This window comes from Perna viridis, chromosome 9, assembly GCF_037379345.1.
Source record: "Perna viridis isolate PV_CMFRI_1.1 ecotype Kerala chromosome 9, ASM3737934v1, whole genome shotgun sequence".
NCBI classification, from domain to species: Eukaryota; Metazoa; Mollusca; class Bivalvia; order Mytilida; family Mytilidae; genus Perna; species Perna viridis.
The window spans coordinates 35,510,896-35,526,343 of NC_142453.1; positions in this window are offsets into that span (position 1 = coordinate 35,510,896).

The following is a 15,448-nucleotide window of genomic DNA, read 5'->3' on the forward strand; positions in this document are numbered from 1 at the left end:
ACTGGTGGAATTACTATAAACACCATCAATGCCCTCAGCCGAGGCCATCCATCATCATGTGTTTCTACCGCTAGCTCGATACACTCTCAGGATGGGGGTCCACAGTGGTGATCAATCACTGCGCATTGGTGGTGGGTTTCCAGCTACTACTGTCTCTCTTCATCCATATCCAGCATACGCTTTCTCTGCTGCTTGGTCCAGCTTCTAAATTGCTGCTCTTCTTTGCCAGCCAATCACTCCTACTGCAGAAAACAACCTACGCACTGACTTGCAAGGTAGCCTTTGCAGCCAACCTCAACAGGAAAGTTCCATGTCTGCCATCGTCTATGTCTGCACTCTGCCAACAGTTCATGGTACTTTGCCCTCTTTCTGTCATTGGCTTCGCTACATCTCTCCTCCCAGGGAACAGTCAGTTCTATAATTTTAACCTTTTGACTGCGGGAAGTCCAGAGAACCATGTCTGGTCTATAAGATTAGTTGTTACAATATCAGTAAATTGCAACTGTTTACCTAAATATACTTCTAACTGACAATCTCTTGCCTGATTTAACGTTCCTGATGTGTTCTGTTTACTTTTCTGATGTAGTTCCCTCTCATTTACAAACTGGATCTTGATATGTTTGTTTCTAGTGTGTCTTGCATCTTTCCTGTGTTTCTCTATTACTTCAAGAAGCTCCTGGAGTACATAGTTATGTCACCGAGTATATCTCCCCTGTGTAAGATCGATATGACGCCCTGAAAGTACATGTTGTAGTGTTCCTCTGTTTCCGCACAAGGGACAGTCTGGTGTTTCTGAAAGTTTCGACCTGTGCAGATTCGTAGGTATTGGTAACACATCATATACTGATCTTAGAAGGAACGGTAGTTGGTATTGAGGATATCGCCATATTTCTGACCATGTAAGGGATCGTTGTTCTAATTCCCATCTTGACCAAGCACCTTGGCTCTTATTATTCTACTATCTTTGCTTGTCTGATTTTTCTTCTCTAGATTTTATCTCTTTTTGAACTAGACTTTGTCTCTCTTGGGTGTTAGCATTTTTCCAGTAGCGACTTATTGTATTGATATTCCAAGGCCCTGTCTTCCAATTGCCACTGTTCCTACGATATCTTTATGCTTTAATCTACTCTCTGCCTCTGAAACTGCTTTGGAAGCTGACCACTTCCATCCTGGTGTTACTTTGTCATTTCTAGATTCTTTAAATGTCATTACAAGGCGATTTTTGCTTACTTTGAATTCTTTCACTATTGATGTCTATGGTAGCTGCATCTTTGCTGTTCTGATGTACAGTCTTACAGTTATAAAACTTGGAGGTGACACCTAACCATTAGAAGTTTGTTGGTGGTTCTTTAAAATTTCTCAACTGCTGTTAATATAATTTCGTACAACATAAGTGGCCATGATATCCTTGGCAGGAGTCCATGTTGGTAAATCCATTCCTTTAATTTTCCGCGTAGATCTGTCTTGTCGATGTTTCTCATTCCCTCTGAAGCCTGTATTCTCTATATATTGTTCTTGTCACTTAAATAGTCATTAAACCACTTTCCTAAGGACTTGATGGGAGGAATTGTCAATTATTGATGAAATGACTTCTCCTTGCGCCTTCAATTCAGCTTTGCGTGTGCTCTTCCCTTTTCTCATTATTAGAGCTCTAGAGGTCTTGGGCTTAAAAACCATCCTTGCCTTGCCTATTGCCCACTGTCTCTTCCAAAGCCTTTAACACCCATATAGACTGTATCATTAGTGATGGTCAAATCGTCCATGAACCCTCTATTTACTTGGTGGTTGCCTAATGTTTGTTGATGTTTTCGGCCTCTTGTTTCTCTATGTTGTTGTAAATATGCGTGTTGTAAACTGCAGCTCAATACAACTGAGATAAGTTCTTATTTCTCTCTTAAAGTTGTCTTGAATATGGTAATGATCTAATGACTCCCTGTATCAGCATGTGAGGAATAGTGTTATAGGCGTTGGTCAAATCTAACCATACTACTGTAAGATCTTTCTTGTTCACCTTGGCCTCTTGAATCAGTTGTGATATGATGCTTGTATGTTCAATGCATCCTGAGAATCCTGGTATCCCGCCCGTATGTACTGAAGTGTCTTCATAGTTGTTATCTGTCATATATGATGTCATCCTTGTGGCCATGATAGAGAAAAAGATCTTTCTTTCTACATTTAGAAGGGAGATTATTCTAAATTGTGTGATGTCTTCTGATTTTTCTTTTCTTTTGGAATAAAACACCCCTTGTTTCTGCCAACATGATTTTATCTTCAAAATCTTTGGGCAATTCTTACATACCTTATACGGGATGCCATTTCGTCCTAGTGATTATGCAGACATCTTCACTACATCTGATACTTCTTTCCATGATGGTTCATAATATTCATTGGTATTTCTGTTTCTGGCACGTTTTCTAGCCTTTCGCAGTTTCCGAGGTGTTCCCACTGCCTATCGTCGCTTTGTGTCTCTGATGGATGTTTTTCCACTTCCTCTTTTGTGCTTTTTACTGATCCCGCCTTTGTTTCTTTGGTAAACTTGAATGGTTTGGCAACGAACATTGCTCTCTTCTTCCCTCTTTCTCTCCTTGCTCTTCTTATTCTTTCTTCTCTTTGCAGATTGATTGTTTCTTTTCTCCCTCAGTATTGATTATAGCTCATTTAACCCTTCTTTTACCTCCTCGTTTGTTCTTTTATATTGTTTTGATACATCGTTTATTCCGGTTCTGAGTGTTTGTATTTCTTGTTGACGTCGGTTATGTTTAGTGTTCCCTGAGTGCGTTCTCTTGTTTTGGTGTTACTACCTTGTCCTACTGCGTATACAAGTGTTCGTAATGATGATACCTTTTTTGTATATCTTCATTAGTGTGTTATCTAATATATTGTAGGTCTTCATGAAAGATCTCCCATCTCCTACCATCTGTTGATGCCCATTGTATGCCTTCTCTCCTGCTGTCTATTGAAGGTATTTGCGTTTTTTTTTCTGCTGGTTTTGATTCCCTTGTTTCTCCTCATTGTTAATCTGAGTAGCTTCATTATGTAAGAGATCTTTACCACTGTGGCGTGCTTCCTGGTTTGTGGTCCCCCTTCGTCTCATCAGTGTTCACTGTGCATTCCCTATGCAGCTTCCGCGATCCACAAGTAGTTCTTGCCTGGTGTATCTGTAAACCTTTTAAGTTCTTGCAGACATTTCCACAATGAAACTTGGTTTCTGCGTTGTTCCAGTCAAAGTCGGTTTGATTAGCCGAGTTGTTACCATATTGTCCTGCCCAATAGGTCTAATGCATCTAAAAACGTTGACACAATCCATTACAACTTAAGATACGATTACCTACTTTTCGATCGAATTTACGTTCCAATTACGATCTGACACGATCACATCGAATGGAGTCTCGGATCTGGGACTACTGAAAGTGTTCAGAGTTTATTAATATCCATTGCACTGTCTGACATTTATACGAGTGCATTCACGAATAGATGATGAAACATTATGATTTGAGCAATGAATTAACAAAGAGCCTATTGTGTGATTAGTGACACCATACAGACACTTCGACAAAACATTTGTATCGGAATGCAGCATTCTACTTAATTCAAGCCAAAATACGATAGATACTATACCAGAACTTTACAATGATTTGCTGCATTTTTATGCGATACGGACAAAATTTGTGATGTGATACACAATTACTACCGTTATCATAGCTTTAGCACGACTTATTTTGTCACTCCCGTCCCACTCTCTAAAGAGAAAAGTAATCGCGATTAGATCGATAATAAATGCCATGTATTGTAGCTTGATTGTGAACGGAACAAGTAAAGTTCCGCAAACAAAATTGCTGTTGCTGTTTTATAAATTTCAGCAATACTACAATATTGCAACTTTTATAAAAAAAAAATAAAAGATGTCCGTCAAAATGAGTACCATTTGAAAATGAAATGTTTGAAGTGTTTTTGTAGAAATCAAAAATAGTACACAAAAAAATTGAACAGAAGAAACACATTAAAACAGAGGTGGACTATGGTGTTCAAAAAAAAGAAGAGCAGTTCTTCCATCTTATAAGACCGACGTGGTGCTTCTCGTTAAATGTCAAGTGGTGAAAGAAGAAAGAGTAATGAAAGGAACCAAGATGCAAGCGGAATTCAAACGAATGCAATCCAGGGACAAAGACCAGACATGGAAAATAGGCATACAGACATACACAACAAAGAAAATAAAATAACAAAAATCATACACACAAAGTAACAAAAGCAAACTCGGTCTCCACTAAAAACTGGGAGCATGTAATTCTCAAGATACTGTAAACGTATTAACTTTTGCGGATTTTGTCATGTAGCCACATTTGCGGGTTCCAATTTTCGCGGTAACTTAAACTTGTATAAGGGTAATATAGTTATGAAAAATCAATTTCGCGGGTACTAATTTTAGCTCTTTTCTGTCTACCGCGAAAATTCAAATGTTTAATATGTAAGTCTTGTTTTCGATGCGATTATTATGATTTCAGAACAAAATCCGTCAACTAATGTTTCAGATCAATTTTGACAGGTATAACTTTACTTGCTGATATAGTATTCCCCCTCTCAATCATCACTGTAGCATTCTCAAATCGTTTAAGAAAAAAAACAAAGTTCTTCCACTGATTTTCTGTCATAATGTGTCAGCTGTACAACCTTTCCAAATTTTCATCCTTTCAGTCATTATAGATCGGATGATGATGATTACACATAGCTTCATTGTCACATTGTTATCTTTTTTTATTCATCTTCTAGGGTACCAGATGCATTGATAGATTTTCTCACAAAGCTGACAATGTTTGCAGACCATGCAAAACAGTTTTCAGTTGTTGATTACATCCATTACATCCATCTTCCACACCTAGCTGTATACTTTGTGTAAAACGATTACAAAGAGAAGTATGTTTTCACTACCATTAAAAAAGATTCATTATGCTGCCCTGATCAATGTGTCTGTATCAGTCCCTTTCAGAAATGAATGCAGAAGCAGTTTAAATGTTTTTTTTTTCACATTTGCTAAATAGTTACTTATTATTTTTGTTAGCATATTCATTACGAATGTTTTGTGCATGTGTGTAGGCATTAATACATCTTACAAGTAATCATGACATATTCAAACTGCCAATTCAAGATAAAGTGGTACATACTTCCTAGGAAACCTCTCATCTACGTACTTAAAAATTCTTCTACTCATTCATTGAAAAAAAATCCCCCATCATTTAACAAGACATGCAGATTTTCAAATAAAAATATTGATTTCGCTTGATGCTGAAGTATAAATAAAAATATGCCCTTTCCTATTTTTACGAGTCTCACACGTGTGTTAAAGCTCACGGTGCTCGCCGAGGCAATGCTTGCTCCATATCAACGTTGAGCAGATATATTATTAAACCGTTGAAATGTTTTATTTTTCAAATATTGATAAATGTTCCAGCAATAACATGTACTGCTGAATATGTTATATCTTTTTTTTTTGGATTGAATCTTTCGAACCATATTTCGTTAGTTTTTTTTTAATAAGATAAAAAGAAAACAGCACATATTTTACATATTGAAATGGGCAATTCCTGCATTTAATATTTTTCATTGTCCAGCACTACCCCTTTTATCTACAGTAAATTTACCAACTAAAGATACAAATTAGTTTTATGCCCTATAATCTTTAGAATGGCAAAATTACCGAACACTGATTCATAATCAAGTCAAGTCCTAAATAACTCTAGAAAAACAACTATTACACCACCGGAGCAGCCGGTACTGCAATGGTTTTTCAAATCTAAATTTTACAACGCGCTAAATTTTATATAAATATTGAATAAATTTTTCGTTAAAAATAATTAAAAAAAATTATTATAGGTTTAAGTACTTTCCTGTTTATTTTAAAGTTTGTAATCACATGACATGGCAGAGTTCGTTTTGATGTATTAGTATGAACAAAGTACGTTTTCAAAATTTGCATGTTTAAAAATGTTTCATGTCACACCAGTACATGATTCTATATCTGTGCCGTGTGACTTTATAACTTAAACTCATCTATTGTATACATAATTTTTATTATCCGATTACAAAGCAATTTAAATACAATTAAAATGTGCATTCCAAAGTGAATTCTAGTCATAAGACATAAATGTTCTTGGAATAACACGTGCTTCAGGATTTAGAACTTAATTATTACATTCATAACTAAATTCATGACGTGGAGTTAGACTCAACCAAGACAAAAAACCTACAAGTCAGGCACTTTTCAAATTGGTAGTTTGTCGAATAAAAACTCCCCTTTTTGCCTTACTTTATTTTCGTAAAATTAAGTAGTTATTGTGACTTTTGTTACAAACCGCCAAAATTTTCAAAACAGTGGTTTGAACATTGACATAGGTGAACGATTTAAGAGGAGAAATTAACTAATATTTGAAAAAGACTAAAGGCTAATTATAAGATTTTCAGAGCAAGAAATGTTTACCCGTGTATGCTTACTAAATTGGATCACAAAACAAACAATATTTAGTATATCTATTAGGTTCAAGGAACGAGTGCATCTCCATACTGACTTTACGTCATAAGACTATCATCCCATTCCTTCTTAATCATGATAATGTTTGAATACAAAATCGATGTATATATCTATATACAACTGTATGCAAGAGGGCAAAGTGGAAAAAATGATTTTTTACTTATAAAATTAATTGTAATTAACTGTTGTTTTGGGTGGTTATCTAATACAAGTTTTATGCATATACATTGACGATCACAGAAACTTTAAAGTATACGGAAATAGGTGTTCTTTGATTCGATATATATATATATTAATTCTATCAGAAACAATGAAAACAAATAAAAAAAAACATTTGAGTAATGTCATGTGATATTCTACATGTTATATATGTATTCTCCTAAAATTGTAATTAACCATATTTAGATAGGAATAATATCATTTTGAATAAAAGTAAACATTTCATCGACCGTATCATCTCATGTTCATTGGACATCTTAATGAAACATTATTCTTTAGTTCATTGGCTTAAAATGAACGTGTTCATTTATTACGTATCGAATGGGTTACGTTATCAATAAAATATAAAGCTTTCGAACATATGTCATATCAAGGGGAACACGCAGTTTCAAATGCTGATTTGCTTCACAAATTCAAAAAGAATACATTTAGCAATTTTCTGTTTATTGTTGCTTCAATAGCATCTATTCTAGAATACCTGAACTGATATTTAAAGGCCTTTTCATCTGTAAATATATGTCAGTATGACTGAAAGGTGTACACAAATCTATGTAGTATATGGTTTCGTCCATGATCGACATTTTCTAAATGATGTATAATAAACCTGGTAAATTCAATGTCGCCGTAAACACATATTTAATAGACTGATGTATCACCTTTCTCAACATCCCGTACTTGGAACAATTTATGCCGGAAGGACTCATCAAGTTTTTTTAAGTAGGAAAGGATTTTTTTCGGAATACGTCGGAAGTCATATTTGTATTGCAGAAAACATACTGCACGTTTTGTTTCTCGTTCCAATCATTTACTAATCATTTAAAGTACTCAGTAATGTAATCATTTTTAAGTTGTATGCAATGGTTTTCAAGGTCATCATCCTTGTTTCATTAGAGTCCCATACGAATCTTTCCATAATTATGTCAGAGTCAGCATATTTGATGAAAAGCAGTGTCATCTTTTCACCAAAATATTTTGCACATAAATCAAATAACTTGTCATGAATGATTCTGTACCTCCCTTTTGTAAAACATGTATATTCTTCATTTAGGTGCTTAAGTGCAAATTTTATATTTTCCCGTGATTCTGAAGTGGCCAAAAAACAATTCTCTACCGCATCTTTTAAGCAAGATTCTGAATCAACGCTCATTATTTTATCGTCTGTAAGTTCAGTATTGAATAGAACACAAAATAGTAAGGCACATCAATTCATTTTCCTTTTCTTACTTACAAGAGGTAAACCTTTCAGATCATCTTCATAAAACCTGAAGTATTTCTCAGGCACTTTTGTATATCGATGATGTTTTTTTCCTTTCAGGAGTTTACAGAGCAATGGAAAAAAAATCATATGAAGTAGAATCTGCTATTTCTGTATATAGGTGTGTTGATAAGTATGAACAAAAAAATTGAAATCTTTCATTTCCCTGGAGCAAATATTCTGCTGAACATATATTTATTTCATTTCTCTTAAAAAATGACAACAATAATTGTAGTTTTTCGTTTTTAAGTACCTGTAACCTACATGTAACCAACATTTTACAATTACTTTTTTGTAAAATTTACTTAATTTAATCTTATTTAACATGAACCGTCCACACAAGTCATAAAATACAAAATAATGTTAATCCCATTTTTAAAATATTCACTTATTTCTCCTGGTTTTGAAGCAGGAATAATAGTGTATTCTTCGTCTTTCATTTTCTGGGCTGTATGGTGGGCTAGATATGTTTTACCAGAACCACTGTTACCAGTTATAACCACGACGTTCTGTTCTTTGATTTTCTTCATCACTGCCTCCGCTGCTTTGGTATGAACATACAGTTTGTCATCTGCTTCCCTCTAATATCTGCATGGCATATTGTTCTGAAATGGAAGATAATATTTAAAACTGATTTGACTCTTCATTGCTACATTTTTCGAAAAGAAAAATATATGTAGAAATAAAAACAAAATGTTAGATTAAAATTACTTCCCATTTAATTTCCCATGTAATTTTTTTGAAAGTTACAATAAGTAGATAGACATATCTGTCATAACTTTGAGGGAATGCACTATATTTTGTCTTTTTTAAAGCTTCTACTCATATAAATCTCTAATAAAATGTTAAGTCAAAATATTTAAGCAAAGACCCGATGTTCACATAACATTTTACTTTATAATTTTCAATCTTACAAAAACAAATGGTAATTTTGGCCCTTTTATCTTTATCATACCATTGATGTTTAAACAAAACCAATCTTTATTACAGTGATATATACCATTAACATTTTCAGGAATTATAAGATTTTGATATTCGGTCTGTTTGTTCCCCCATGATCTGTAACACCATTTAATTCTGAAAAAGATAACGTATTGCTATAAATGTATCTATTTATAATCTAACCCTAATACAATTATTGAATAGAGAAAATATTACTATAATGTTGATGCAACTATTTTTATATTTCTGATGTCTTTAATTTAAAGTGAATTAATATGGCATCATAATTCACTAAATAATACAATGATTTCGTCAGTTTTTGCAATTGAATACACACAAAAAAAACTACATGATTTAATACTCGCTTAGTACTATACAAAAGAGGAACACATTTAATAACCACATGCCTGTTCTAACACCCTTCCGTATTTCTTTTGGAGATGATTATATGACCCTCCCTACTACAATTTCATCTCTGGTAACATCCCTTCAGCAGCTGCGTATGGAGTTTTTATATCACAACTCATACATAAGCCAGAGTTTACAACGCATACTTTTTGTACCGCGCTAGATTTCTTATAATTAGGCTTCTGGAATATGGTTATGTTGCTACAAGATTGAAGTCATTGCTACAGAAGTTTTATGGTCGTTATCAGGGATCGCTACGGTATATGCATCAGCACTATAAGAACTGATTTGTTCAGCGTTTCATAGTTTTCCTTTCCTCTTACCCTGGATTTGACTTTTTATTGACAACTCGGCGGGTGTTTCTACAAAAGCAGAGTACGCTTACCCTACCGGTGCACCTGATTTTTAGTGGAGTCCGATTTGCTCATTTAATTTTGTTACTTTGTATCTAACAGCTTTGTTATGTTATGTTCTTAGTTATATGTATCGGTTTTCCATGTCTTGTCTTTGTCCCTGCAGGTGGATTATTTTTTTTTATATTTCCATTTGGTTCCTTTGATTACTCTTAGATACGGACGATACACATGTGCATATTGCTTGATCTGCCAAGTGCACGACTAAATCCATAAGATCGGTCTTTCTTCCGATAGCCTTACCTTTCGTAGCAGTATACAACTTTCGATGTTTCGACCTTTTACACCACACGGACACATGACAAGCTTAAGTAAGTTCTACGTGATCTTATTCAAAAATGTTTAATACAAAACCGGAAACTTTTAAAGATTTTTATCTTGTATTGGGTAGAGAAAGAGCGTATCTTAAAAAAAACGCACTCAATCTAACATAACGTATTCCCTGTCTGATGCTCTTAAGTAGAAGTCTTTGTAGGAATCAAGCAAAATCGGCAAAATGTGATACAACCCAAAAAAGGCTACATATTTTTATTGTGGTAATTAAGTTTTGGGTCTATATTATAAAATTTGTAATTATTCATTCCAATTTGTCTGCACTCAATCTAACAAAACGTACTCCCTGTCTGATGCTCTTAAGTAGAAGTCTTTGTAGGAATCAAGCAAAATCGGAAAAATGTGATACAACCCAAAAAAGGCTATATATTTTTATTTTGGTAATTAAGTTTTGGGTCTATATTATGAAATTTGTAATTATTCATTCCAATCTGTCTGCTCTTATAAGACAAGCAATATTGAAAATCCAGTAGATTATATAATATTTGAGCGTCATTTACAGAGTTGTCTCCCTACATTTTGAAATCTACTGTATTCTATACAATTTCTATCTTCCAAAAACTTGGGTTATGTGAAAAACAGATGTTTTTTTTTTGTCTACTACGGCAATTCAAACAAAATTTTAAAAATAAAAATATGTAGGCTTCTTACCATGAGTTACATTTTGCATGATTCTTAGCTGGAGCGCTACTTAAAAGGTTGGGAATTCTGACCACATTTTTGTCGACTTTGGGGGACGTATGTTCCAACAGACCATCAAGATAACAATGGAAACAGCGTGTGCGTCACTCTTTACCAATGTGTTCCTACATTCGTGTGAAACCAGATTTTAACAAGGGATGCCACAGAAAAAGGAAAAAAGGAGTCCGTCCTTACGATTTCAGGACGCGTTATATAGATGATGAATTAATAACCCTAATTGAAATGATTACTTACATCTCATCTCCCCAAATAAACTTAAAAAAATAAACAACCGATACACCTGTGTCATACCTAGACCTAATTTGAACATATAGGTAAGACGGGACTTTTGAATCGAAGCTTGAAGACAAACGTGATGATTTTGACTTCCCCCCAAAAAATTTCTCTTCTAAGTAGCAATGTACCAAAATCTCCAGCCTATGGTGTTTTAACTTTTCAAAGTTGATCCGTTACTGTCAATCCTGCGATATATACACATACTTTTACTTGTAGAGTACTAATATGAGTTTGTTTGTAGGTTTTACAGTCGACCTGTATGAAATTTCTGACACAGATAAGACAATATATCTCCAATTGGATTTGATGCATTTTGGATATGCTACCTTTCGAACCTGTCAGTTACCAGCTGTGTTGACATTACAGTATCTGATAAAGTCAAAGGAGTTGTGTCGTAAATTTCACTGCGACATTTTTCAAATTACAATTACAAATTGCATTACCATCGTGTAAGTGCGTTGAAATAACAGAGATGATTTTCATTCATTTTTTTTCAATCTTAATGGTAATTTTTTGCATCATGTTAATTTATCGCATTTTTTATGCTATGTTATTTCTAGTTCAAGATCATATCTGAGTTTCAAGTATAAAGCTAATATAGTCCCATGGTTTATGGTAATTTTTTATTATCATTATTTGATTTGTCAATTTCGGATATCTTCTACCATGCCACATTATTTGCTATATTAACATCATTATGCTTTGTGTTGAAATATATCTTCCAAGTGTGAATTATTTTTCAAGGGACCTCTTTGTGACTCGTGCCAAGGATATGAATTAATGTTGTTAGACTTGTACTGGAATATATTCACTAGCAAGTTGATAATACCACAGGTGGAGCAGACCATGCTTACACTTCGGGACACCTGATGTCCCCTTTGTTTTTGTTTTGGGGAGGGGGGTCGTTAGTGTTTTAGTTTCTGTGTGGCGTTTTGTTTTCGTAATCTTCAGTTTAATGTATTTTATTCGATTCGCATCATTGTATTATTAGATTCTCTTTTTTTTCGGTAACCGTGTTAAGGCTAGTTTTGGGGTATTTACGTATTTTATCGCACTATACAACTGTCGTCGCTTTGGCATATCGAAACCATATTTGTTATGCATTTTGCATATGAAAAAGATCTGACAAAATTGACGTGTTGTAAAAAGCAATCTTAATAAATGTCTGATTGGGTCGAAATAATATAATTTGACACAAATTCCTTTCCAATAAAAACATCAAAACATAAACAATTCTTGTCATATATCATCAGTTAATACAGCAGAAATTATATCTTCATTGGACCCCTTTTGGCAAAAAAAGTGCTTGTATTTTCTATGAAAGCACTACATCTATTGTTAATTATAGCTTCGGTTAATTCCTCATTTCATTTTTTTTTTGTATTTCAGTTTGGGTTTTGTTTATTTTTATTTTTGTTCGTTGTTTTGTCTTTGGGTTTTTTATTGCCTGTTTATTTTTAACTTTTTACTTTTATGGCATAAAACGTTATGCTTTCCTTTAAATGGTACCAAACTTAGCATCAATGAATGTAAGTGCATACACATCTTCGACTGTAGAAAAGTTTTGAAACATGCTTGCGACAATGCATTTGTATATAAAGTATATTAAATGTTTAAATAATACAACATAAAGGGGGGTATTTTAATTTGTATAAGTTTCCGCTCCTGTTACTTGCTAAGAAGTTTAGATCACTCACTAAAACGACCAATAGAGCTTTTTATCTGAAAAAAGTTTGCTTCTAAATACCCAGATTTGAAAATACCAATCTGCCTTGATGAAATGATGATTTCGGAAGACAACCCGTGGCAATTTGACTTTAATGTACTTTCAACTTTTAGCTATAAAAAACTACATTTTGATAGATGATATATTTTTATTGATTTATTTTATTCTTTTTTTTTTTTCGAAAACAAGTTTTAGCGCAAAGGCAGTTTTTAAACAAATTCTTCGAAGCTATTCGCGCGTTGCCAATCGCTAAACAGTCAAACCTAAAAAAAACAATTTTAAAGATAAAAGAAAATGCATTGTAAAATTTGTAAATTGAATGGTGAATAAATTCAGTATATCTTCCTAACAAGACAAAAAAAAATTAGTTATTTTTTATTTCTCTAAATACTTAGGTAAAACTCCTTGGTGATGACATTGGCTTCCTATTTCGATAGTTTTTGTTTTGAGTATTTCTCGTATATAACTATTTTTTTTTAAATTATGAGTATTTGATTTTAAAGCTGCAGATGAGACACGTTTCATGTAATAAAAGGGTAAAATGTCTCATTACATTTGACGTGTCTTTGCAAAAAAAATGTATTTATTTTCTTGGACTCATATGTTCTGTTTGATTCAATCATCTGTTTGATCAGCTGTGTTGTATACACAGTGGACAAAGGATGTCGTTTTGACCGTCTTAGAGTTTCATATAAGTAGTTCTACTTTTCAAAAATGTTTTTTTTTTAATTGAGTGTTATCCATATCTTTTTTTCTAATTTTATTATCATGCATTTGTTTTCCTTGATTTCGAAAGATAAACCTCACAATCACGTTTCAATTAAAACATTTTTAACAGGACACTTTCATGGGATGGGCTTTAATCAATCGGATGCATTTGCCGACATTTTTATTTCATATTACGTATCCATATTAGGTATATTTCTGTCGACAAGTAAATCGTCCTATACAGCGTCAACAAGATTGGCAAAAATACCGAAGCTTTAAACTATGTGACAGTTCAAATATGTCAAAATCCAAATTCTTGGCCTTAACATGAAAACAGGAAACAAAGACGGTCTATATAAACAATATAGTGAACCGAATAATTTGCATATAAAATATAACGATAAGGAAAGCAAAACAGCACAAAAACCTCAACCGTGCTTTAAATCACTGCTTCTTCTGTGTATATATGTGTGGGTTAAAGTTTAATTTCAATATTCTAAAATACATCAGTTTTGATATTCTTAAACTGGTGAATTAACGTAAACTTTAGATAAAATACCGTGTAAACACTGTTATATCATCATCATCGATCGTACCAATGTCTGAACTGTATTGAACCCAAAAAAAATAAAAAAATGAATTTTCATACTCGTGGCGTTTTGCTGTCGACAGACAGCTACTTTATATTGTATAAAATATATATGATTCCATAAACGATTTATCAGATTAGAATTACCCTTTTTTTTAATAAAATATGCGGTAAGTTGAATAATTGTACATTTGTAGGTTCATTTATTTATTTATAATGTAGTGTAATGTATTGAAATGTAATGCATCAATGTATTAATTAATTTACTTTATGCACATGCCATATTTCTATTGTAATGTCGTATTTTTATTCAGGTTCTCTCAGGTGTGATATTTGTCAGGTATTTTAGGTTTTGATATTGGTTTGAGTTTAGATTATTACTGTTCCGAGGAAATAATATCATAGTGAATTCAGATTTTGAGCTAGCTAGATGTTTTGAGTTTTTGCCTTGATACTCAATTGTTTTATATTATGTAAATTCTAGTTCAAATTTCCAGAATCAGTATTAAAGCTCTGGTTAGTGTTTCATTATCATAGCAAAATGTTTTAATTGTTTAGATCTAAAATTCACGGTTTAACTGTATTTATGAAAAGAAGTGATTGTGCACAAATATGCGAATAACTATCGAGCGCTAGTTGTAAAAAAAGATTTTTAACGTGATATGGTTTAGAAACAGCTTGTTCAGCATCTTGTTTTGGACCTACATCTCAGCACAAAGATTTATGATAAAAGAGACGACTTAAGTGTTAAAATTATAATTTGTTCCGTTCTGGTGAAGCAATATACCTTCATCTCCTGTATATGGTTTTTACCGATTTACCGATTATGACACTATAGCCTGCGAATACTATTTAATCACCATCGGTATATTCACACCGCAATGTTTGGCGCGCTGTAAAACCTAGATTTTAACCCACAGCCTGTACCAATTCAGGATCATAATATTGCGGTACCAGCTACTCCGGTGATGCAATATATGTTTTGTCAGATTTATTTTGGACTCGACTAGATTATGGACCGGATTAGTGTTCGGTAATTTTGTTGTTACCATTATTTAAGCAAAACAAATTGCGGTACAAAGGCTAAAGCTTCTATATCCAGATTGTCTATTAAGATATTTTTGGCAACGTACATTTTCTTTTGTAAATTCTAAAAAAATCTAAGCTGTTATGATTTAAAGCTCTGGTATAATGGTTTCCCGCAACTCTATTTTGAAAAGATAGTCACAACTTTCATATTGTACTGTAGGTACGACTGTTTGATATCACCTGTTCATAGTATTGGGAAGTAAAATAACCTCTGTATTAACTTACAATGTATATTGTAAATGTTAAGTCATTTTAACAGAATAAT